Source organism: Python bivittatus, unplaced genomic scaffold, assembly GCF_059951505.1.
Source record: "Python bivittatus isolate LINGU-HERP-01145 unplaced genomic scaffold, Pbiv_v1 ctg000340_np1212, whole genome shotgun sequence".
Lineage (NCBI taxonomy): Eukaryota > Metazoa > Chordata > Lepidosauria > Squamata > Pythonidae > Python > Python bivittatus.
Window position 1 is genome coordinate 8,827,237 of NW_028277056.1, and position 25,874 is coordinate 8,853,110.

The window sequence follows — 25,874 nt, forward strand, 5'->3', positions numbered from 1 at the left end:
TGATGACTAATGCCCTTTATTGTTATTAACATCTGAATGTTTCATTAACATTCTCCGTTTAGACAAACGTGTATTTAAAGCTAGTAATGTTATTTTAGAAAATAAATTACAGTTACAAGGCCAAGATAAATACAATTCTTAGGGATACAACAGATAAAAAGGAAGTCTTAGGGATTTAATCCTCTCTAGCAGCCACTAATCACATTTCCTTCTGAATATGTCATAGGGTATTTTCAAAATAATATATTTTCCTCATTGGTGTAACTGTCTTGATCCTAAATGCATTTGATCTATGAAATAGCTGGCTCAAATAGAATTTTCTATAATAAACTATGGATTTCTAATAAAACATGTATTTAAAATACCACAATTAATATTTGTCAAACAAAGAAATTTAATAGAAAGTCATGGGTACCATAAACATAAATTACATTTTAAAGACAGTATTTTATCATACTGTGTAATATCGTCTACACAATAAGAGAATTATGCCAGAAATCAAAAAGTGTCAATATACTCTTTTAACAACATGCTGCTAAAGGTATCACATTATCACATTCTATTCTCCATTTTGTTTTAGTATTAAATTACTTTTAATACTAAAAGTAATCCTTCCTCTCTTGGGGGATCTCAAGACAGCTTACACAGTCTGTAATTAGAGTCTCCCCTAATTTTATTCTCACAATAACAACCTCATGAGGTAGACTATCTTCAGAAATAAGAAACTGGTCCATTGTCACAGGAGGGATTACAATTTGGGTCCTCCCAGGCTCAATCTGGTGCCTTCGCCATTATGTTGGTTCTCATTGTGTGAGTTAGAATCTTAAAAAGGTGGTGTCCTGTATTACAGACCAACTGTAGGCTTTCCATTCTCACATTTCTTCATGTTGCAGTTCTGGTACTGGGGCCATATATGGGGGAGAATTAAGTGTTGGAGATTTCAGAGCCCTTCCTATCAATTTTCATCTACAAGTGTTTTTTCTCCATTTCTTTCCAAGACATGTTTATGTAAGAAGGGAGAGGAAGAAGGATGTGAGGGTTATTTCTCAGAGCGCATCTACAGACAGCTGAAGGATTAATCATTTATCTGATCCCTGATCCAGTGTTTAAAAAAGACTGAAAGCCCATCTTTATCTAATTTAGTTATCATGAACAAAGCAGAATTTGTCATTGCAGGAATGAGTCTGTATTTGTCTCAGGCTTGCAAGCTTCCCCTTCAATCTTTGTCATCTTCTGCACACACACAAATGGTATCAAAAGGTTCTGTTCTCACTTTTTAACTTTGCTTGTGGGAGGCCGGCAGGGAAGCATGCAAATGGCCATCAGGTGACCGCGGGGCACTGCAACCATCGTAAGTACGAGCCAGTTGCCAAATGCCCGAATTGCGATCGCGTGACTTGCAGGGGTGGTGCAATGGCCAGAACTTCGAGGACCGATTGTAAGTACCACTTGCTCAGTGCTGTCACAACTTCGAACGGTTGCTGAACGAGTGGTCGGTAAGTGAGGACTACCTGAAATCACGATGCTCTATTTGTTTTAAAAATGGATAATTAAAAAAGGCAAGCTAATCCATAGTTAGGTATCACGCTTTGTTAGTGCATCACAACAAAGCACTGTTCCTGGATTTGGAGTGTAACTGTTAGTTCAATGTATACTTAGAAGCTTTTGATCTCCACATAGGCTGAGCATGAGTGTGTAGCATCCTTGCAATTGTTCAAGAATACCAAAGCCACATAGGGTTCAGTGCCCTACTTCGGGCTCCAGAAACTATTCTGGAATAATGTGGGCATTGTTGGAAAGGGAAATAGTGCTTAATGGAAAGAGATGTCCTAACAGCCCAAGCTGAGGAACTTACAAGGAGAAGCTCACCACAGATCTAAGATGCTTTCCCAGGGACCATCAACTCTGAACAGCTCTGCATCTCAACACATATGAAAAGTGGGTACAACTTGCAAGCCTGAGGCCTTGTTCATATCTGTGGCCAGCTATTAAGCCCATAACCTTAAGCTGGGTCATGCTGTCAGTGTAGCATGGCTCACCTTATGGGGCTCCACAATCATTTTGGAAAGGTGAAGGATTATACTATATAACTTTTAAAAGGGAATAACTTTATTTTGGGAATTAAAAGGGGGGGGGGAAGAAGTGATTCTTGGTGAAAGGAATGCCCATATGGAAAGGTTGAAGATGGTTGCATCATAGGATGATGCTGAAACTCCAACCTAAGGTCTCAGCATTTGGGCTCAAAGGTGCACAAAGAGATCTATCTCTGGATGTATGGAATAGACAGATACTTTTCTTGCTTTTGTTGTTGGTTGGTTGGTTGGCTGGCTGAATTTTCCACAGGTTTACTCAAAGCATTCATACCCAAACACGTGTGATATTCCATGAGCATGAAAAACCAGCTGGGAGCTCGGTAAGATATGTATTTTTCAGTGGCTAAGTTTGGGTTCGAGACCCTTAAAGGGCAACAACAATTTGAGAGTCACTTTTTCAAGTGGCAGGAAGCATGAGGAGAAACTGTACGAAAACCCAGCCTCCCCCAACCAGGTGCCTTCCAGACATGTTAAACTACAATGCCCATAATGCCCAACCAGTATATCCTTTAAATGAGGATTGTGGGGAATTAACGTATCTGAAAGGCCTTGACTGAGATAGGCTGTGGCATGGGAGGGAGAACATTTACTGCCATAGCAAGAACAGAGATATCTGGGGAAAAACAGTGTTAGACTCTAATTTGACTCTTCAGCGTGACTCCTCTCAGTCAACGAATGAACATGTTGCAAGCAGAGCAGACAAAATCTCTGGTCGCTGTTTGAAGATGCAGCAGTGAGAACAAACCTGTGAAAAGATAGGGTTTCATGAGAGACACATTTCAATCCTGGAAACAGTACAGTAATTTTTAGGTTAATACAAATTGCCATGAGGCAAAAATGATAAAAATGTGCTATGATGCAACCCCCAGCCTTTCACATCCTCATGTTGTATGCAAGTATGTATATCACACGATTTGCATCGCGACACCCACCGCACCACCCCACAAGTGCCTGGGCAGTAATTTTATTGGGGGAAAATGTCATCTCAGGATCTTACATCCATCCCAAGCTCTTTTCACGCCTGTTCCTTAGAAGAAGGAAGAAGACTCAGCCAGAAAGCAAAGGGTGCCCTCAGGAAAGGAAAGATGCAGAAATGGGATCGCTTTCCAAGTCCTGACCTCCTAGATAAAATTCATCATTCGAGAAGAACATGAAAATGGCTCTCCACTCATCTGCTTATCTTTTTTAGAATATGCAGGACTCTTACTTCAATCTGGATTTTACAGCGGGGCTTTCACCACACTCCACAGGCCTGAGACTCATTTTCACAGAGCTTCTCATTACATAAAAAGCCATTGTGGCTCCACAGGAGGGACCCCAAACCTAGAACTAAGTAATCTATTTATTAGGACCAACCAAAAGGCAAGTTTTTCAGCTCTCCTGAACTCTTTATTTGGCCGTATGTTGCAAAAATAAAACAGGATGAAGAAACAGGCATGCAAGTCAAAAATTAGGCCAAGTATTTCAGCCATAAGGTCTGCCATTCAAAGCCAGTCACAGATTCCTATATCAACCTTGCTTTATTCTTCCACAAGCTAAGAAGAAGCTAAAACTTTCCCTGATATATGTTGTCAACAAATAAACTGCTTTTTTAAAAAAATTAAGACATATCTTAAGACAGAAAATATGACCAGTACTATGAAAGACTATGCCTCGTTATTTTTCTGAACATTCTGTTCCCTCTACAGTCACATTCACATGATTCTTCTAAAAGAAGAATTTAGTTTCTGATCACTGTAGAGGGAAAACGAATAAGGTGAGGATCTTAAACTTAGCATGTTAAAATTTTATATAAATCATAAATACCGTATGGAGAATGCCTGTCACACTGAAGGCAGATGGCATTGTGGTGTACTATAAACCTATAGAGATCTGTTTTCTAGCTCAATGGGGCTTTTAACAGAATATTTACAGTTCTTTGAAAAAAAAAGTGTTGAGCTTGAGGCTTGTTTTATCTATTTCATAAACAGAAATCCATCATGTGATTTGTCAGCATGAAAAAGTAATCACCCCAAGTCAACCAATTTAATTAAATACCAAGGGTCAATTTTGTGAATAATTAATTGAACAATCAAGATTGATCTGGGTTATAAAATTTTTAGAAATTTTGGCTCTTCTTATCACACTGAAATTCTCACCACACAGATTCTACAGGAAGGTTTTATGAAGACATCCATTTAAAAAAGTCATTGATATCTATCTGGAAAAGATTACAAGCCCATTTCTAAGGTCCTGAAGCTTTACTGATCCACAGTCAGAGACACGCCTTTGAAAGGAAGAAGATTTGGGACAATAGTGGCCATCCTGTCTGAATTGCAAGAGTACAGCATAAATCATCCTAAGTCACTAAGAACTGCAGAACATCAGCAGAGATTTGCAGCGTCTTTTACTATACCTAAAGTGTTCATGAATCCACCACCAGAAAAGCAATGATTGAAAAGAGGATTCATGGGAAAGAAGGAAGATAGAGGTTATTGGACACTAAGCGGACCACTGATGCTCAAGTTTGCCAAAAAGTACCTAGATGACCCTCCAGATTTCTGGAGGAATGCTCTGAACATAGAGGAGTGAAAACTAGAATTTCTCAGGCTACATCATACTGTTATGTCTGGCAGAAACTAAACAATGTGTTCTACAAGAACTCCTTCATACCAACTATCAAGTATAGCGGTGATAGTGTCATGGTTTGGGGATGCCTCAGGACCTCAATAATTAGCCATCATTGATGGGACCATTTTTTCCCCCAGAGAATTCAAGAGAAGACTATCAGACCATACATCTATCAGGTGAAAGAAAAGTGGTTCATGCAGTCAACGGTCCCAGGGCCTTTGCCCTTGTCTGAACCTGCCATATAAAAGGCTGGGTTTTGTTTCTTCTCCCTTTTGCTTAATCCTGGCATCAAACATTGAGTTTGTTCTTCTTATTTCATTCTCTTGGAGAGAATGAAATGAAAAGAACAAACTCAGTGTTTTGGAATGACTATCCAGACCTAAACCCTGTAGAAACACAGTAAGCCCCATAGTAGCAAGATTTGAAACAAGCAGTTCATGCTAGAAAGTCCTCAAATGTTACTGAGTTGAAGCAGTTTGCCATGGAGGAATGGGCAAAAATTCACACCCTGTGGTGTGAAAGCATGATCACAAATTCAACAAACATATTGGTTGCAGTTATTGCAGTTAAAAATGAGACCACCAGTTACTGAATCAAGGGAGATGGCGGTTCTACACTTCCACCCAAGCCCATCATACTGTAGGATGGCTGCGAAATAAATGGAATGAGCCCCAAACTTTAGTGTTATTTGATTATTCAATCTCCAGTCAAGTGTCAGTAGGACCCACACAAAGCTCTGATAACATTCAGTGGCAAAAGTATGCAAACATTCAGGACATTTGAACACAGCAAATACTTTTTCATAAAACTGTTCTGTTCTGTTAAAACTCCACCAAACTAGAGTTTCCTGGAACAAAATAAGAAAGAAGCCACTTGGATTCCAGATTAAATAATTCGGTTGGGTAGGGCTTGGAGTCTAAGAAAGAAAAAACATAATTTCTTAACAGTACAGATGACTGTACAGAGCCCAGGCCAAAAATAAAATGAATGGACGAATGAGATACTGGAACCCTAATTTTGACTATAAGATTGACAATGCCTTAAAACTTTGCGTATTAAATTGCATGTATCTTCAGTAAGCAAATCGAATGTCCTAGTTCACAACTCACAGAGGTGACAGTAAATATGAAGTCGTGCCGCAGTTTGGATCTGATCTCCAAAAGATGCTTCCGAGTGCTGGGAGCATGAATGCAATACCTTAAAGCAGCTGTGTCTTTCCTCCCATTCTAACAGCCAGACTGGCGACATTTAATGTCAAATGTTTTGATAGCCAGGATGAAGCGGAGGGGAGGAGGAGAAACAAAGCTCTGCTTTTTGTGGTAGGTTCAGGCAAGGGCAAAGGCCAAATCTGAAAGTCATTCCTTCAGCTACAGCGTAGAACTTAATAATACAGAAAGACACGGTGTAAACTTCTTCGTGTCGCTATTTTTCTCCTTGGCAATTAGATTAAACAAAACCTGTAGCAGAAAAGCAAATGCCTTGCTAGACCGGGTTTTGCAAATAAATTGGTCCCTTCAAGATAAAACTGAAGAGAGCTCCTGTAGATGAACTCAGCAATGAATTTGATGATCTCCAGAGACCAAGGATTTGATTTACTGAACCTCTGCAAGAAAAAGGCCTTTCCACCTTTCCTCTGACAAAGTCATATTCATTTTTTTTCTCTCTCCCAAAAGGAATCAAATTTAAGTTCCCTGCAATAAATGGAAAATAGATGTATTTCTGGAAGATAAGCCTATTCATCCTTATTAGCAATAAGGGGTCAGAGTATGTAATCTTCATCTGGGTTCACAAAACAGGGTAAATCAAAGTTAATATAATTGCTATGCTAGCCCAGGTTTGCTCTCTTCACACAAGAATGCTATGTGCAAATGACTAAATGATAATGGCTTAATGGGATGCACTGACCCACACAAATACAAAGATGATGGTGGATTCTCATTCTATGCTGAATCACAGCTACCTTTGAACTAGATTAGCATGTTGAACAAATTCAGCCTTTGAGTTTCAGTCTCAGGGTTTTGTTTTTGGGTTTTTTTTGTTTGTTTTGTATTTGTTTTGTTTTTTGTGGCCTTCAACTCAGTCTTGACTCCTAGTGATTACATGTATAAGTCTCTGCAGTTTTCTTGGCAACATTTTTGAAAGTAGTTTGCCATTGCCTTCTTCCTAGGGCTATGAGAGTGTGACTGTCCCAAAGCCAGCTGGCTTTTTGCTTAGGCAAGACTACAAGGGCTGAATGAAAAGTAATGCTTCCAGTGTTATAAATTGCCAACAGATGGCAGTGTTGACATGCTGAAAGCTCTGATGTGTTCTTTAGCATCTGTTCTTTTACTTTAGTTAGCAGGAAGTTGCTGTGAGAAATGGTTGTGTGGCTACTGTTTGTGCAATTGAAGCTTGCAGTAAGTACTCATCAGTGTGCTTTAAGCTTTGTACTGTGATGGAATTTCTGACTGCCAAAAGAGTTCCTTCAACTGAAATCCAGGTTGTTTATGTCGATGACTTGAATACTGTGCATTACTGGGCCAAAAAACATAAGGCTGGCAAACTGGGAAGTGCAGGTAAGTGTGACTAAGAATGAAATGAATGACCTGTGGCAACAACCAATGAGTTTTACATGAGAAAGGTTAATGAACCTGTCATGCTTGGCATTTCACAGGAACATGTGGATTACATTATTGATGTTTTTCAATATCAGTAGGTTTGTGTAAGATGAGTTCCTCACTTGCTGATGGCAGAAATGAAAGCTTCAGGAACTGAAATTTGCCAGCAACTTGCAATCATGACAGCTAACAAAACATGGGCTCATCATTATGATCCAGAAACAACGCATCAGTCCATGGAATATTATCACAAAGCTTCACCTGCCCAGGGGTGGGGGGAAGGGGGGGAATCAAAACCCAGTCTTCTTTGGGATGCAGATGGTGTTATTCACATGGATTTCCTTGAACCTGGGACCACAATCAACTCAGAGCACTACATTGCAATGCTCAAACCTTTGAAACAACAATTAAGCAGAGTTTGGCAGCACAAGAAGGAAATATCGCTGCAAATGACACTGCTAGGCCTCACACCTCACAAGCAACCTAAGAGGCAATTGTGAAGTTGAATCTCACCATCTTACCCTATCCGGCATATAGTCCAGACTTGGCATTACACAACTTCCATCTTTTTTGTAAAATTAAAGGACTATATTCATGGGCGTCTGTATCACTCAAATGAAGAGGTGAAAATGACTGCCAGGACCTGGTTGAAGAGACAAAGTATGGAGTGGGTTCATGATAGCTTTAAGAAGATTGTCTGCCTTTGGCACAAGTATGCAGTAAATAGTGGCAATTATGGGGAAAAGTAAGTACAGCTAGCAAAAGATCTCATTTCAAGGATTATTTTATCATTTCATGTATTAATATATTCCTATTTAAACTAGAATTATGGAGGTGGGGGCATTACTTTTCATTCAACCCTTGTGCAACTTATGGTCTCCCAGTATCTAGCCCAGTGCCTTTAAACACTACTCCAAACTAGTGCTTTCAATCAGCCACTGGGAGACCCAATGGTATAGGAGAGTGTATTCATTCCCTTCCTGGAAACCATTTTCTAGTCAAAGATATTAAACAGAATAATGGCAACTTGTGATATGGTATTTAGGTGGGGCAAGTTTAGAAGGACTTAAACCTTACTGGTTGTAGCCAAATGAATGGGCTTGGCTAAAGTGGCACTCTGGAAGTGCCATAAGTTCCAGAAACTAAACGCCTGGCCAACAGAGTAGCTGTGGCCTCCCATAGCTTTATTGTATTTCATTTAAAGAGGTCTGTATCTTGCATCCACAAAAAATTTAATGTTATTGACTGATGTCCTGAGTGAGTGTGCCAGGCAAGGATGGAAGGAGTTGACAGCTTGGTTTGTTTGCCTGTCTACCTTAAGATTTCTTCCAGAGCTGTGTTTTCTTTGTCCACAGTCGATATGCTTTATAAAAGCCACATCAATATATGCATTGGTGTCATCTGGATAAACAAACTCATGTACCAGGTCATTTCATTATACAGATAGTCCCCAGGTTAAGAATGCCCAGGTTACAGATGACCCATAGTTAAAAATGGAGTCTATTGTAGCCTGTTGAATGGGTGGAAGCTTTACAGTGAGAGATCCAAACTTTAAGGAGGAATTTCCCAACTGGGAGATTGACAATGGAACGGTCTACCTCCTGAAGTCATTGATACTCCATCACTGGAAGTTTTCAAGCAAAGTTTGGACAACCGTTTGTCTGAATGACATGAGGATTCCTGCACTGGGCAAGGGGTTGGACTAGAGTTGACCTCCAAGGTCCCTTCTAACCCTATGATTCTATGATTCATAGCTCTGGACTCTGCACCCAATTTCTGAATCTGATGCATAGATTCGGCCACCAAGCCACAAGATAGCTGCTCCTGCCACTATGTAAAGACCCAAAAAGCAAGGAGACAGAAGGGCTAGATTGCTTGAAAGTATAGAAGTAGTGGTATACTTGTAAGTAGGTTACCATTTCTGAATAGCCCATTTGGTTTGCAATTGGTATAATGACCTACTAACTTCAGAAGAACCAGGAATTTCTAGTATCGGAGTCTGAGTCTGAGAGCACTCAAGTACTGGAGCAACTATTGGGATAGACTGTCCTTTTATCTTCTGGCAGCATTCACTCAACACATTTAACCTGGCTACTACATTAACCCATTTACTGGTTTGGCACAATACACTGAAGCTCAAACTAACCAAAGTAGCTGGGTTTGCATAATACACTAAACCACTAAAAAAATCCTAATCAAGGATAACACTACCCAAGCTTAGCATGTTGCATGAATGCATCTGCTAAATTTTACCTGGCATTAAGCATGTTTATGAATATATCTAGAAAGGTTTTTTTGCCTTCAAGCCTTGCCTGATTATCTGAAAACCCTGACCCTTTCCTAGACCTGATAATATTACACTCTCTGAACTTCACTGGTACAGGGAACTATGGTTCTTGAATCCTAGGCAGAACTGTAATTAAGCCTTCCCTAGCAATTCTAGCATTGGGTACCTCTTGTAATATTATCCTTGGATTGTTGAATACTCTGTGGCCAGGCAATTTAATATGGGATTAATTGCCTAAGGAGGTGGGCTTCCATTTCCTGGATGCGTGCAAAGAGAGACCAGAAAGAGATTTCTTAGGGATGCTTTAATTTGGATCTTCCATTGAGAAGGAGGTTGGATCTGAGAGACTCCATTGTCCCTTGATTCCAACTCTCAGAATCTGAAACATCAGCAGAAGGAATTCTTGTGGCAGCACCATTTAGGAAATTCTTACACAAGGAATCAAGAAAGGATTCTTGCAAAGAGACTTAGTGCACGTAGGTGCCTTGAGATCTCAGGCAATTTTCTCAGAATTCATCTTAGACTGTATTTATGTATGGTCATGACCACATAACATACACTGTTCTAAAAAGTAAACCATGAAACACTTGGAATTAAAATTCTGTACGTTGTATTGTTTTACACAACAAAACTATGCAATCCTATGCTAAATTGCAGTGGTGATTGAACAAAACGTGGCCATTCTCCTAAAGACTGTCATTGATTTATCTACTAAAAGATTAAGGAACCAGCCCTCATGGCAGATAGTTGGTACAGGTGTAATTAAATCCTTGTACCAGACAGAATAAATAAGGATACTGGAAAAGGACATGGGCCACTGATTCAATTTCCAAAGTGGGCAGGGATAGAGGTATTCTTACAGCCATGCCATTAAATCTCTCTTTTAATAATGATGACGGTAGCATATTGAACCTGGCTCTCCTCTGAATTGGGCAAAGGATATCAGCAAGATAGGAGGCCACTAAGAAGGGTCTTCCAAATATGCCTGAGCTATAAAAGTTTGGGCTGGAGCTTAGATCTTTCTGGAGATTTAGACTGCTGAATTTGAGCTCTTTTTTCCCATGTAAGGATCTGATGCTAAGTTGAGAAAAATAGTTCCAACCATTACTGAAGCTTATTGCTGAAAGAAGCTAACTCTAGATCCAACCCCCAAACTACCTTTCTCGAAGAATGAATGGTGACTCAGGTACTATTCAGTGCCAACTACAAATTCTATGTAACCATATTCTACTAGCTATTGATTCCCATCAGGCTGGCACTACTCCCAATCATAGTGAGCATCCAACCTGGCATTGCCATTACGACCTACTCACCATTTTCCCAGTTACGTTTATATGGTGGAAGCATTTTGGCACAGCAGCAGAGTGCTACTTAGCAATGACCTTTGGCTAATGGGACCATTTTAAATTTTCCTAACAGCCATATCAGAAGTGCACAGAGGAGACCTTTCTAACACAGGTACTGTAGTCCTCACTTAACAATGGCACTGGAATTTCTGTTGCTAAGCGACACAGTCATAAAGTGTGATGCCACATGATTGTGCCACTTAGTGATGGAAATTCTGGCACTTCCCGTTGCCGTCGTTAAGCGAATCCTGTGCAGTCATTAAGCGCAAGGTCATGTATAGCATGTATGGCAACCACATGCCATTTGCAACCTCCTGCTGGATTCCCCATTGACTTTGCTTGTAGGAAGCCTGCAGAGAAGATCACAAATGGCGATCATCTGACTGCAGGACTCTGTGACATCATAATTGCGAGCCAGTCACCAAGCACTTGGATTGCAATCACGTGATCACAGGGATGCTGCGACAACCATAAGTATGAGAACCCATTGCAAGTACCATTCGTTCAGTGCTGTCATAAGTTTGAACGATCGCTGAATGAGTGGTCGTTAAGCAAGGACCACCTGTAATCAGTTGAAAAAGGAGTGATTTTCTATATATGAAAAATTACATAAGATATTTTGGAACACAGCCCCATCTCACTGTTGGTCCCCAACAACTGGCAGGCTTATATTAGCTCTGATTCTAGAAACAGTTTCTAGCAAGTGTCACCATGATCCTCTCTAATCCTCTTTTAATGCCACATTATAGACCATCACGTCTGCTGATAATATTGCTATGATTAATATCAACTACTACCATATTGCTGCCCATCCCACAGAAGAGCTACAATGTTTTGTCCTCTTCATTGCTAAAAGGAAAATTCAGTAACATTGCTGCCTGAGAGGCTCTGCCTCATCTGCTTGCCAAAATAGAAACTGTCCCCCATGTATTTCAGCGCCGTCCCTTTTATATGTTGTGATGAGCTGATATAGTAATACCCTTCCTATCCTATTCTCACTCTTCTTCTGGCTGATGGGTTACTGGATTCCTCTAGAAGAGTTGCTAAATATGTTGCAATTGCCACTGTTAGCAGATGCCTCACAGTTTAGGAATCTTGGTAACTCCAATATTATCTACATACATTTCCATCTATACCTCCTAGTTACCAACAGTAGCTCTTTACTTTTTTCATGTGTTTGCTTTGATCTTTAACTATAAGATTAAGTAAATAAAATAAATACTTTATGGCACTGTTTTTGTCATTAACACTCAAGTGAAATTTGGCTAGTGTTATCTTCTTTTTTCTGTTCCTATCCTGACTGGCATTGCTACAGATGGATAAGCCAAAGATCTAGGACCTAGCATCCTGGGGGAAATGTCAGGAGGCTAGCTAGGCTTGATGATCAGCTATCATTCAGTCAACAGCAGCACCACAGTCAATGCAATTTATCCAAGTGATTACATTCTGCAGGATTCTGGGCCACATGGTGAGCATGTGTCAGCCAGCATCCGAACTACGGTATTGTGCACCAGTGGACATGTGCAAACTGGGAGTTATGCTCAGTCCTTTCCCAACATTTCATAACTGGCATGAACTGGTCCCAGAGGAGGACATGATACTGCTGAGGACAAGTTGCCCAAGAACTTGCACACGCACCCACACACCTCACAAAATTCTGAAACTGGGCCTGCAGACAAATGCTTGCTAGTTATAGTTCACCTAATTATCCAGGTAGTAGTGTGTGAAATACTTAGAAATATTTTGTTTCAAGTTTGAAATATCCCTATTGGAAATATCCCAGTGCTGTTCAACCATTCTATAAATGTTCCAAGCCCCAAACAGACCTATTTCAAGCACAGGACACCTATTTCAAGTAACAATAAAAGTTCGGAACACTTTCAGAATGGTCACAAAGGTGTCAGAACACTTAAGGTCACAGCAACCTGTTCCAAGCTCTAAACTGGATTTCTTCAGTATTAAATGTTGACTTGCTGGGTCATTCATTCATGCACATAAGACAAACGGTATTCATGGGTTGCTTCTCAACTTTTCAAACACAACCAACAGATCAATCAGATATTCAGCTTCTGCTATTCATCAGGCAGGGCTTGCATCAAGGCAACATGTTGTGCAAAAGGGCACAAGAACATTGGACAAAGTTAGTTGTCTACTCCATCAAGATCAACAACTTTACATTGGTCCTTGTCCTTCTGTTACAGCTGTAAGAAGCAACATAACTATTTACTTACTTATTTATACGAAATTGTGTATAGTGCCTACTTCACACAATTTAAGGTGGCCTACCAAAATACAACAAAACATAAAATAGGTTGAAATTGAGTAGAATAACACTGCCAAACCCAAAGTAATTAAAGCAGTCAGATTGCCATCAGTACCCAGGCACCTTGTGAAATAAACAGATCTCAAGTACCTTCTTATAGGCCAAAAAATGGAGGTACCCTGTCTCTTGGGAAGCAAGTTGTTCCAAAGTGCAAAGGCCACCACAAAAAAAGAGACATAACTGAGTCTCTGAGTTAACATCCTGTGGGGTAGGGACCCTCAGTATCCCCTCATTGGAGAGTATAACACGACAGGCTGAAACATGCCAGGAGAGATGGTACAGGCAGTCCTCATTTAAGGTCCACTCATTCAGCAACCATTCAGTTATGACGGCACTGAACAAGGGGTACTTATGATGGGTACTCGTAGTTGCAGCCATTGCAGTGTGCCTGCGGTCACATGTTGGAATTCAGGCACTCGGCAACTGGCTTGCAATTACATTGCAGTGTCCCATGGTCACGTGATTGCCATTTGTGACCTTCACTGCCAGCTTCTGACAAGCGAAGTCAATGGGGAAGTTGGCAGAAAGTCACAAATGGCGATCATGTGACCATAGGACACTGCAACCGTGCAGGATTCACTTAATGACAGCAACTGGGACTGTCGGCACTGCTGTCATAAGTTAGAATGGTCATGTGATGTCATGCCTTACAACCACGTCGCTTAGAGACGGAGTTCCGAGTCCCAATTATCGTTGGTAAGTGAGGACTACCTGTACTGCAAGGATCCAGGAGCTGAGACATGTAGGGCTTTAAAGGGGATGACCGTAATTCAAACTGAACCTGGAAACAAACCCGTAACCTGCCTAGCAATGGTAGCATCACCGTCATGTGGCTACACCTATTCCCACTCATTAACAGACCAGTGTTGCAGAATGTATGCCTCATTCATGTTCCTTCCCCCCCCCCCTTTATTTAGATACAGATGGACAATCTGAGGTCCTAGGGCTGCCTACAGTTCTGCAAAGCCTTGGATGCACCTCTGTGATACCTTCCAAAGATTGCCACCAAATTGTAATCCTTAATCTAACCAATTAAAAGTCTGAGATATAGTCATATAATTAATTTAATTCAATTTAAATTAAATTATTCTTTTGGGGCCTGACCCCACCAGGCCAGCTGTGGATCTCCAAATAGTTATGCACCCCTGAATTTTGGAGGGCAGAATTCAGCTCACTTCAGCACAGGATTTAAGAATAAACAATGCCTATTTTACAACCTGCATTGTCTATCCTTAAGTCTATGCAGAGAAGAAGGGAGGGAACTGCTCATCATGTCCTCACTAGCAAAATCTCGTGAATCAAAGGAGTCCTTACGAAATTCATAAGATTACAAGCACACTTAAAAAAAAAAGTGTATACCTTTTAGTACTGATCCTGAAGTCACAGCTTCCAAGATGACAGCCTGTTCCCTTCAAGCTACCCTAAGATCTGAGTGACCCAACTAATTTGCACTCCATTTCTTTCTTCTGCTTCTCATTTTCATGAAACTGGGGAAGAAAAGGATGTCAGAATTAATGCTTCCCTAACCCAGTTTAAGAATCACAGACTGTTACTTACAAATCCTTGGGGCTTTTTTTTTTTTTTTACATCCATATCGTATGAACTTTTGAGTCTCAATTGAAATAAACCTGATCCACTTTTGCTGTATAAACTCACAGCTGTTCCAAGACATGCCTATCTTTCTCCAAGAGAAGAACATCCCAACTTGTGCACTGTTACAGCCTTTGTACTGTATTGTGCCTCTTTATAGCGTTGCTACATGCAGGTCAAGAGTTATGCCACAGCACAAGGCAGAAACATGGTGTATCTCTACTGGGGTCTTTGGCAATTGCTTGATATGCCTGGGCTGGCAAATTAGCTTTGGTATATGTGTGCGTAACTGAATATCTGCATGGTAGGCTTCCATAGAAAGTATGCAGAGAAATGGGACACTTACCAGATATCTGGGTGAGTAGATGAAAGGACATCCATGCCAGTGGACCAGACCAGAAGAGTCAACATCCCCAGGCCTGTAGAGATTCTATGCAGAAAATGTTGCTCGAAGAATTTCAAACGTGTTTGTTTTTTCCCTCTGCAGGAACTGTGGAAATTGTATTAACTCGCACAATGTCACTAATAAGTCTAAGAACGTATTTCCAAAACCCGTCCCACTGGTAGCTATTCAATAAAATATCTACGCTTTGCTCCATATATTAATTTCTACTATGTACCGTACTTATACCTAAAGTCAGATACTTTTATAATGTTGTCCTTTATTTAGCTCAAACTTAGTTTGAGAGATTGTGGGGAGGCAAGGAACGCAACAGATCAGTCAGTTTACTTATAAAGGGCAATTCAGCCTGAGGGGAAGATATCTGGGAAAGAACATTTCAAAGAGACTCCACCTTAACTTGCTAGAAATGAGGCTGGGAAATTTGTGTTACAATTTTCAAGATTCTATGTGTATTGAAATCTGTGTTGTTCTTGCTTTCTTGGCCTTGAAAATTATGTAGGGCTTGACATTTAGCTTTGTTACTGTTCATTCCATTTTTTTTGGCTTCCCCAATACATGTGACACCTCCATTTTTGGGGACCTTGTGTCAGAGGTCAATGGACTTCACACACTACAGACCAAATTTTCACTGAGTGATGACACCATGACCCGAAAGATGATGCCAAAATGCAAATAGTAGGCAAACTGCATCCATTTATACACTATAAATTTATATATTTATACCATTTGAGTAATCATCAGACAAAGGAACCAATTTGCAACATTTGCAGTATTACATCATCAGGCAAATTACAAAAATTGCCATAATGTCATACTTGTGTATTTAACAGACATTCCTGAATAACTGACACCCCATCCCCCCAACTAGTATGTTCAAACAAGGTTTCATCAGGGATACCTATGGGGTGTATATGTGTCAATAAAATCAAGATAGTGGCTGTGACCGTACGATCAAAGCCCTGCTTTTTTATTTTCATAAATCGAGGCCACATCTTAATGCACACTCATGCATATGCATGCACACATACCCGTGGGGACACCTATGAGTTTCACTGTACAGTGAACCATAAACAAAACAATATAGACCAAGCTGCAAAAAAACTAAGGTTGAAACTAACCACACTTTGCCCATTGTGCCAATGTGGCTAGTAGGTCCTTAACTGATGGGTTCATCATGGAATGTAACCTGCTTTAGAATGCAGCTGGCACGGAAGATGGACCATGAACTGCTTGGTCATCAAATTCTATTCCACCAAGAAACCACAGAGGAGAAATGCGACTAGGAATTGGCCCTAAGGGATACTTTTATTATGATCTGGACCTAGGCTCCATACAGACTTCCATTCAATATACAGTGTTATTTATCTAAGGAGAAAGAGAAGAGTGATTGGGAAAAACCTTAATCCTCTACCACCTGCCAACTCTTTTAATTCACTTAGGTGTTGGATTCATCCCTTCAGAAACTGAGAATGAAGTTAGCTGAGCTGTTCCCACTTGTGAAGAAAAGTCTATATTGCACAGAAAAGGCATCCACGGAATCCAATGGTTTTGTCAGAGTGAGAAAACGAGAGTCACCACATGGCAAGTCCTATATTTTACACACATGCAGCTGATGTCATGACACACACACAAAAGGAATGGGGCCTGCATCACAATCCTCATTTTGTCATTTCCCCCCACTCCAAGGCCCAGCTTGCTGCACATTTCCCATCTCACCTTCTTCCCCCAGAGAACCTCCAGATTCTACAGATTGGCCAGGAGTCCAATAAAATGTCCTGTGTTTGCGAGCAGTACGCAGGAACATTTAAGAGGTCTTTTTTTTTTTTTTTTAATCTCAATTCAGATACTTCTGATCTGGAAGCTGGTTTTTGGTTCCTATCTTCCCAAGTTTCTCACTCTCTATTTCAAACTAGTTCCCAGAAATGACATTCCAACTCAAACAAATATAACTATAGTACTTATCTATATGAAGATGACCCCACAATAAAAATCTGTATCAGTGATGTGTGGTGGTCAAAAGTGGGATAAAGGTCACAGAGGCTTGGATTTTAAGCTCCACTCATTGGTGGGCTTAAAACACCTATGTACGAAACACCAGAATAAGGAAAAGTGAGGTTGGCTAGTTTGTTGTTAGTGTGTTGTAGGAACCCAATCATTGTCTTAGCATCTTATATGACCTTGGCTGAGCCATCATGCTAAGCTATAATAAGGTTTATTTGAATGGACATCACTGGTGATGTGAACTCACCGTATGAGCCCATGGCAGAGTGACCATGCGGCCATCATTATCTCTTAATATTTAACTGATTTTGTAGAATGAAGTGTGATGGGCATATAATTGCAGAGTTATGGGGAAGATGCAAAAGGGAATATAATGAAAACTAGTCTCTGTAATAAATAATGCTTAGCCAATTAATTATACTGGTTTACACAGCAATGCTAAACTCAAGTTATGCTTGCTAAGGAGCCATAAGTTTTACCTCTGACACCAAAGATATGGTAGTAGAGTTGTGGACAGGATGAAACCATACAAAGAATTAGTAAACCATATATGCAGCCATGTCTCCACTAACCCACATCTGGTCCAGCCCCACCCTTCACTGACATCAACAAGATGATTTATTTTTAAATTGACTGCCCTCATGTTGACAACTGCCCTGTTCCATCTTTGATGGAGAACAAAAGTAAAGCTAGTGTGTTAAGCCTTACAATCTTCACACAGCTAGAAATGTAGTAGTGGTGGGATAGAAAACAAACAGGTGCCATGCCAGAAAAAGAAGACTTTTGGAGACATTAATCCTATTCTCCACTATACTCTTAGGCTGCCAAAAATAAATAAGAAATTAAAATGTGACCATCCTGAGTGACATACAGTTGCTCTCCACTCATCCCCATTATATACAATAGATCAGTAAATCAATTAAATACATAGGACCAAAACAGGGAGGGAGGGAAGAAGGAAGGAAAAGCTCTTTGTTAGATGATGTAGCATGATGATGTGTTATGGGAGATTTTATCTTCAGAAAAGAGGAAATGCCAAATTGTAAACTCTTCTATTAATAAAGTATGTACATACATGATTAATTTATTTACTGAGGCTTATATGCCACTCCAGTCCAGCAGAACGGTGAGCAGTTTACATTCCCTTCAACGATAAAAGGATTAACATACAAAAACTACAGTATGAAATAACAACAACCAAAATACCTAAGAAAGAAACTAAGAAAGAAACGAAGGCTGCCAAGAACAAAAATATCCAAACACAATTCAGAGTGGGGGTTCTAACTTAGGCCAGATCCCAGTCACAATTATCGGCTTGGCGTAATGGCCGACTACAAATTTGGCGTGGTACACTGACCCCAGATAGCTATTGGGGGGGAGGGGGGTCCTCCCTTTTTTATGACATTCCACTATTTTTCCTAAATAAGATCCGCTTCTTACAATTTTTATTTATTCAGTCATACGTCGTGCTTCAGTAGAGTACAAAGGCAAGCTGTAGCTATTTATTGTATTCTTCATGAGCAAGTATCAATATAAAAGCGGGGAGAACCAACCCCCAAGAGAGGCGTTTTTACCTTCCAGATGGGTCTTGGAACACTACTGAGCAGCAGAGAATAACTCCGAAGAATTGTGCATATTACGGTACTAAAAGCTACATAAAGTAATTAGGAATCACGCTTTTCATTTCAGTGAGATTTCATTCCCCCACCCCCTTCCCAGTAATAAGTCTGAAATAGTTTTAAATGAAATGTTTCCCATTTTAGCCACAAAAGCAAGCAAGCAAGAGCACAAAGCCAGCACTACAGCTGAATACATTTTACGTTACGGGGTTGGCAATTTAGAATAAGCCTTCTGGACTTTGCAGTACAGGAGTTATACTGAAACTAGGGGCCCTGGGTGAGCAAACTTACTCTGGGCTATTCAAGTGACCTTCCCAGAGCGATCTCATAATTCCACATAATGAATGTTCTTCTTTTAAAGCAGAATCCCAGGTCTTGCTCTTTTCTCCAGTCTTTCCAATTTGTAGAAATTAAATATGGAGCAGTGCCACCCCATAGCTGTTCAACAGGCTATCTGAAATCCTACCAAAGATCACAGCCCATTCTCCTGTATTATTCATTACTGGGCAGAGGGAAACTAGTATCTCCAGTCACAAGTGAAGATGACAGAAAGGCTCAGTGATGGCCCAGTAGCCATGTTCTGCTCTGTACTCAATCCACCCTGCCATGCATCCCCCCACAAGTAAACCTGAGACAGCAACATATGTCTCATCCCCACATTCAACTGCCCGGGCAGTTCACACTGGAAGAGGTAGACTATTCCTAGCTAGTAGGGTCAGCCAAAGTACAGGAGTCAATACCTCATTCACTGCCACTGGTATGGGGGAAAATACTGTCAGGTCATGAGGCCACAATGCTGTGTTACTTGTAAATAAGGAAGAAGGGGAGAGCATGATCTGGTGTGGGCAGTCACAGCCTTTGCATTTCTCAGAACCAATGCTCCACTGATGCGAAGGCAGGGGAGTACTAAATACCTCTGTAGCCTTGTAAAATGGTAGCTAATGTGCCCAGCATGAAAGGTGAGTGGTCCAACTGATAACTGACACCCAGGATAGCATATATTAATATTAATAAGAACATTAATATTATCTGCATAGACTATAAAATTCTATCCAGGGATATGCTTTGAATTTCAGAAACAACGAAATTATGTTTTGGTTCCAATCCCAAAATATCTGTCTTTTCAAAAATGTAGGATTTCCTTTCACAGCTTAAAACTAGACATGTGCAAAATGTTCCATTCCAGAGGCAGAACGTTCTGGGAAATTCCAGAATGTTCCATTTTTCCCAGGGTCTGGAGTGGTCTGGCACACATTGAGACAATCACAGACCCGCTTTCTGTTCTGGAAGATATACTTCATCATTGCCATGGCCTGCAGCAAGAAACTGGAACGTTCCCGAGTTCCCCGGAAGGTCCATCTCTGGAAAGGAACATTTTGCACATTCCTTTTGGAAATAGCTGAGTAGCAAAGTCAAGATGGGAAGCAGGACTCTGACTGCTTTTCTCCACAGCCACTTTGACAAAATCGGAAGCAGCTGCTACGATTTCTCTGAATGTCAAGGGATGTTGAGCCTTAAGATGTCAGTGCTTTACAATCTGACGGCTTCCACTTGATCAACTCTGGGGAGGTGGTGGTGATTTGTGAACAAAACCGTTTAATTCATGTTACAGAGCATACCACATTCACCAACTAATCACTAACCATGCTCCGTTGAGAATTATTTACAAATTGAGGTCTAAAATGATATCAAACATCACCAAGGGTAAGATATGAACATGATATATATAATGTTGTCACCAACACTTAGCCAGTAAACCTGAGGAGGGGGTGAATTCCAGCCTAACGGAAGACAGCTGGATGGAAGGAACTGGGAGTGGTGAAAGTCACAGGAGAGTGAAGGGCTACACATCCTCAATTCATAAGCTGTGTTTCTACTAGTTCTGTGCAGAGAAATTCTCTTACATTTTTGTTCTATCACTTGTTCAGTATAATTAAAGGGGGGAAAATGCTTTCCTTCAAGAAATGAGAAGTTCAGAAAAGTTTTCCTGGACAAAATGTGATATTCTTGCACATGTCTTTGGGTCCGTTCTTTTCAAATACATCAAAATAGGATCAACCGTCCTTGCTTTCGTGTGGTAACTCCTAAAGCATAGATTGGCTACGTGCCTTTTACAAATGACAGAAAATGACTACAAGAGAAAGACTATCTGTCTAGTCCAACTCTGCTTTAAGCATAAAGGATCATGACAGGAGTGCAGAGGCATTACATTTACCCATTAATTGGCCCCCAGATAGTCGACTGAACATATACCCGGGACCTAGTTTTTCCAACTACAGAGACAAGTATTCAGTTGCTATTTAAATTATAATCACCATTTCTAATTCTGTGTCAATGCATACAAATTACCATATGTAGGTTTTCTACAAAAACATTGCTCTCTGGTTTGGTGGACTGTTTTTGTTTGTTTTTTGAGAGGATGAAAATATGAAAACAACCAAGTGATCCTGTCCCAGGAAGAGTTCCCATGTTATGCCATATCTGGGCTGCAAAAAGCCAGAAGACCATTAGATGGCAGCAAAGAATGAATCTTCTCTACCTCTTCACTACCATGTAGCAGCCATCAGAGTTTCTCCAGCCCACCTTTGTTATGCCAATACTTATCAGCAAGCTTATCTCTAGCCTGATTGTCTGGGAAAACAGTGAATCCTATTCAACAGTAAGAACAATTGCTTTAATTGCCTGTACATGTAGTCCTCTGATTACAATGGCAATTGGGACCGGAACAGCTGTCGCTAAGTGACATGGTCATAAAGCATGACATCATGTGACCACGTCACTTAGCAATGGCAGTTCTGGCAGTCCCAATTGCTGTTGTTAAGCGAGGACCATGTGGGTCATTAAGCAAGGACCTCACATGACCACTCAAGGTCACTGGCTTTGCTTGTGGGAAGCCAGCAGGGAACATCAGAAATTGTGAGTACATAACCGTGGCTTGCTGCAACATCGTAATTGTGATCCAGGCACCAGGGGCCTGGATTGCAATCATGTGTCTTTGAGAAAGATGTGACAGCTGGAACTCTGAGGACCCGTCATAAGTCCCCTGCTTCAGGAAAGGTGGTTGTGCAATTGTTGCTCATGATTACTTGACTCAGCAATGACTGCAAGTGGGAGAGCCATCTAGCCAAAAAGGGTTTTGAGTCCTGGATAGGCTTAACCAACCCTCTTCAATAAACCTCCTTTAAGCCATCTAAATAAGTAGGTATGTAAGCATGTGACCTACCAAGATAAATGCAGCAGACGACAGTATATACAGTTGTTCACTAGAGGTTAGAATAACTTGTTTGGGCTGCTTAAAGTGATAAGATCTGATGAGAATACTCTTCTAGATTGTTGTGAAATATAGTAATACAAAGCTGGGCTATCTATCAAGATGGGGCTGCTGTTAACTTGTTTGTAAGTGTGCTATCTGCTGCAATTACATCATCTAACAAGTGGGACTGAGATTCAGGGCAGTATGAGTACAGGACACCTCACTGAACAGCCAAACACTGGATATATGATGAGATGAAGTATGGGCAATGCCATGGGATGGAATGATCTGAAGACCTTGAAAAGTAGATGTCCAAGACCTTCTACCCAAATACCCAAGACCTCCAACCAAGAACTAGTTGTGTAATGTCTGGGCCAATTCTGTCACAACAGAGTCAGATAACAGTGGATGAGCACCAATCAGAAGACCTGATCCCAAAGGTGTGGACCTGCAGCTGGACTCCAAGGAAGTATAAGAGGACCAGCTCTTTTGCCGACATGAGTCTGGTCCCCTCAACCTTGGTTTCCCACTGCATCCTTCTTCATCTCCAACATTCAATGTGTTATCAGTTGAGCTGGCCACTCAGTCCAAGCCTACACCTTGGTGTCTTGAATTTGGACTTTACTGCATAAATAAAATAGAATGAATGCAAGAACTCATAACTTGGTCTCCTCTAATTGCTTTGAATATGTTTTCTGTGAAATGATACTCTGATCTCATTTAAGTAAAGTAAAGACTAAATTACATTTAGTACCTCCTTTGGTTCAGTGCTCTTATTACCATTTGCTACTTTGCCATGCAGAGGGAACTTTCCACTGCCTGAATGGGATTGCTATAAGAGAGTGAAAGCAATGGGCTTGGAACCTGGTGCCCCCCAGTTATGTTTTGATTAAAACTCCCACAACAACTCAGTGAAATAATAACATGGCTCTGTAATACTTCAGCACTTTCATCATAAAAGACTGGAACACTACAGTAATGAGATATCTGGTTTAAAGGTTTTAAATGTAAATAACTAATAAGACAGAATGAGAGCTATTTTCTGACTCATTCATACAGATAAAATATAGGAAAAGATTTCTTTCTCTTTACATAGAAGAAATACTAATTCCTGTTCAATGGTGCCCTCTGGTGGCATTTATTGTGCACAGTGTTATTAAACACAGTGCCAGCTTCTCCTCCAGCTCCTCACCCGAATGCCCCAATGAACTGAACCCCACAGATTCAGACTGTTAAAATCTTTGCAAACACCAGTACTGAGAAAACTGATGTCATGTGAAACAAGGACGGAGTTGAGTTCTTGCAACTAGGTTTAAAAAGACAGAGACCTTTCAAAATACCAGGAAATTAATACTGGCATTCAAAGGTTAAAAAAGCAGATCCTAGTGTTTTTTTAAAAAGCAAACACCATAAAAAAAGGAAGAAAATGGGATATTTCCAGACAACGCCTGGAAGTTCACATTAAGACATATTTCTCTTTTATCTGGGTTTCTTCGGGCACATTAGGTAAAACATTCAGTGGATAAATGGTCCATGCCTGTGAAGCTTTGGGGAGATCACCTTAGCTGGCTATGGCTTCCTTCCTGGGTTAGCCATCATCTCTTTTCTTCCTTCCTCCAGAATGCCTCCAAGGAAGGCTGAGGAAGACAGGAAGGTTGCTGAATAATATATATCCTGGTTATGTTTTTAGGGATGTTTGTGGTTCTGAATTGGGGTGATTTCTACATGCATGGCCTGATTATTGAGTCTAATAGTCCAGCCCTGCTTGGGTCATGGAATCACAGTAATTACCGCTCCGAGGGGTAGTAGAAGAAAAATAAAATAAAAGGCACAGCATAATCAGGATAAAGAGAATGCAGGAAAACTCAGTTCAATTCAGTTCGGAAACAATTTTTTTACATCACAGGGGCACAACCTGGTTTTCCTGCTTATTCTACCTCAAGAACTCTATCTAGAGTGCATTATAAGCCTGTCTCTAAGCACCATCATCATCATCATCATCATCATCATCTAGCTTCAATACATAGAAATAGCAATATACTGAAATAAAAAAGATATAAAAGAAAAAAAGGCAAAGCATATACATATAGAAAGCAGTTCAGTTTTTAAACACAGCAGTAAACCTTGGCCACACAGAATTCTGATCAATCTCTCCATTACATTGCATCAGCAGAGAACAAACATGAATCACAATTCCAAAACTGTACTTCCAAGGTGGCATGCTCCTTCCATGTAAAATAGTACATCTTTGGTTATGCCCTCATGATGTTCTGATCCTCAAAAACCACTCCCTGTCCACCAGATCTCTTAAAGTCCAAGCATCAATAGTTGTGCCTCAATCCAAGCATCTTGTCCGTCAGGACCTTCACAACCAACTATTGAAAGGCTATTAGAAAGTCATTAGAAAATTTACAATGTAGACAAATAGCTAGTGAGTTCAAATGTTAGTTTAGACAAGAACCATAATTTGTATACCCACTTGCTTGTTCCTGCCATAAAAGTCAAGAGGGAGGGTGGACAATAAACAACAGAGGCTAGGTGCACCGTTATCTCCCTGAGAGGCGCCAGCAAGGTCGGACGGCCGTGGGACCAAAGAAGAGGTGTGAAGAGGCGCGCAGGAATCGAGCGGGAAAATTAGAATAGAGGGGGGTTAAAAGGAGAGCTGTGACCGGGGAGGGTCAGTCTCAGCAACTTATGGAGTGCTGTATGCATGTATAAAGAAATCTTTACTGGAAACAAATAGGCTTCAGAGGATTTACTGGACTTGGGAATTGAGCGTGCAGACTCTGACATTGTCTTTGGTTTGCAAAATCCATTGAGGCTCTTGTCGACTTCCTGGCATGGCTTTAAACTCCACTCCCTCTGATTTCTCTCATCCTGTTCACTCTTCAAATTAGGACCTACCAGGTTGGTCCACTCACTGCCACTGCCTTAGTCCCAGACTGACCCTAGATAAAATCTGATCCCATAGTAGGCAATGGTGACTTGTTCAATGGTGTTGTATCCCAGCAGATGGCCACATTGACCAATTTTGTTAGGGCTCAGAAAATAAGCAGTGTTAGGTCTGGTCTTCACTTGGATACAAGATTACCTAAAAACCTCAGGTCTGTCTGTCTGTCTGTCTGTCTCTCTGTCTGTCTGTCTGTCTATTTATTTATTCATTCATTCATTCATTCATTCATTCATTCATTCATTCATTCATTCATTCATTCCAGAAAGTGGCAATGGCAAACCATTTCTGTACTGACAAACTTGACTTGAAGAAAAATGTACCTGAAAAGGTTGTATGTATTTTTCTGAAGAGTTTACTGGCACCCAGCAAAGAGTCAATAATACTGTAAGTTGTTCAAGTCAATGTGCCTTGGCAAAAAATTGATCTGTTCTTGTGTGGTCTGTATGTGTTTTCTTCTGTTCTTTTTAAGATCACCTCTCTGGTGATGGGATTCCAGCTGAGAGGTAGAAAAACTCAGGTGGAGAGGTTCAACAGCTTCTCTTCGCTAAAGCAATATTTGCAGGATCATCAGGCTGGTTATAATGTAATTAGGAAAGCCATTTATACTTGCTACTATGTAGAATAAAGACATTTTGAAAGACAGAAAAAACAATCACATGAACAATGCTTATTGTTAGCTGAATGCTTCTCAATAGTGGAGGACTTATTTTAGAAAGCTGCACATAAGAAACCAGGTTTCATGCTTTCTGCTGAAGTGCTGTTTATAGTTAATTAGTAAATTAGACCTTCCCTTTTTAAT

General features: G+C 40.5%; 1 protein-coding gene and 1 long non-coding RNA gene across 2 annotated transcripts in view; both read right to left on the reverse strand.

Moving 5' to 3' along the window:
- LOC112540931 (uncharacterized) lies at positions 1-25,796 on the reverse strand. The gene is made up of 4 exons (XR_015796076.1): positions 25,396-25,796; positions 15,193-15,336; positions 14,616-14,743; positions 1-2,838 (listed from the first exon to the last, which is right to left on the reverse strand). It is a non-coding gene; the product is annotated as an uncharacterized LOC112540931 (long non-coding RNA).
- The window catches only part of DLG2 (discs large MAGUK scaffold protein 2), a 958,242-nt gene that overhangs the window by 894,993 nt on the left and 37,375 nt on the right, over positions 1-25,874 (reverse strand). The window lies entirely within an intron of this gene.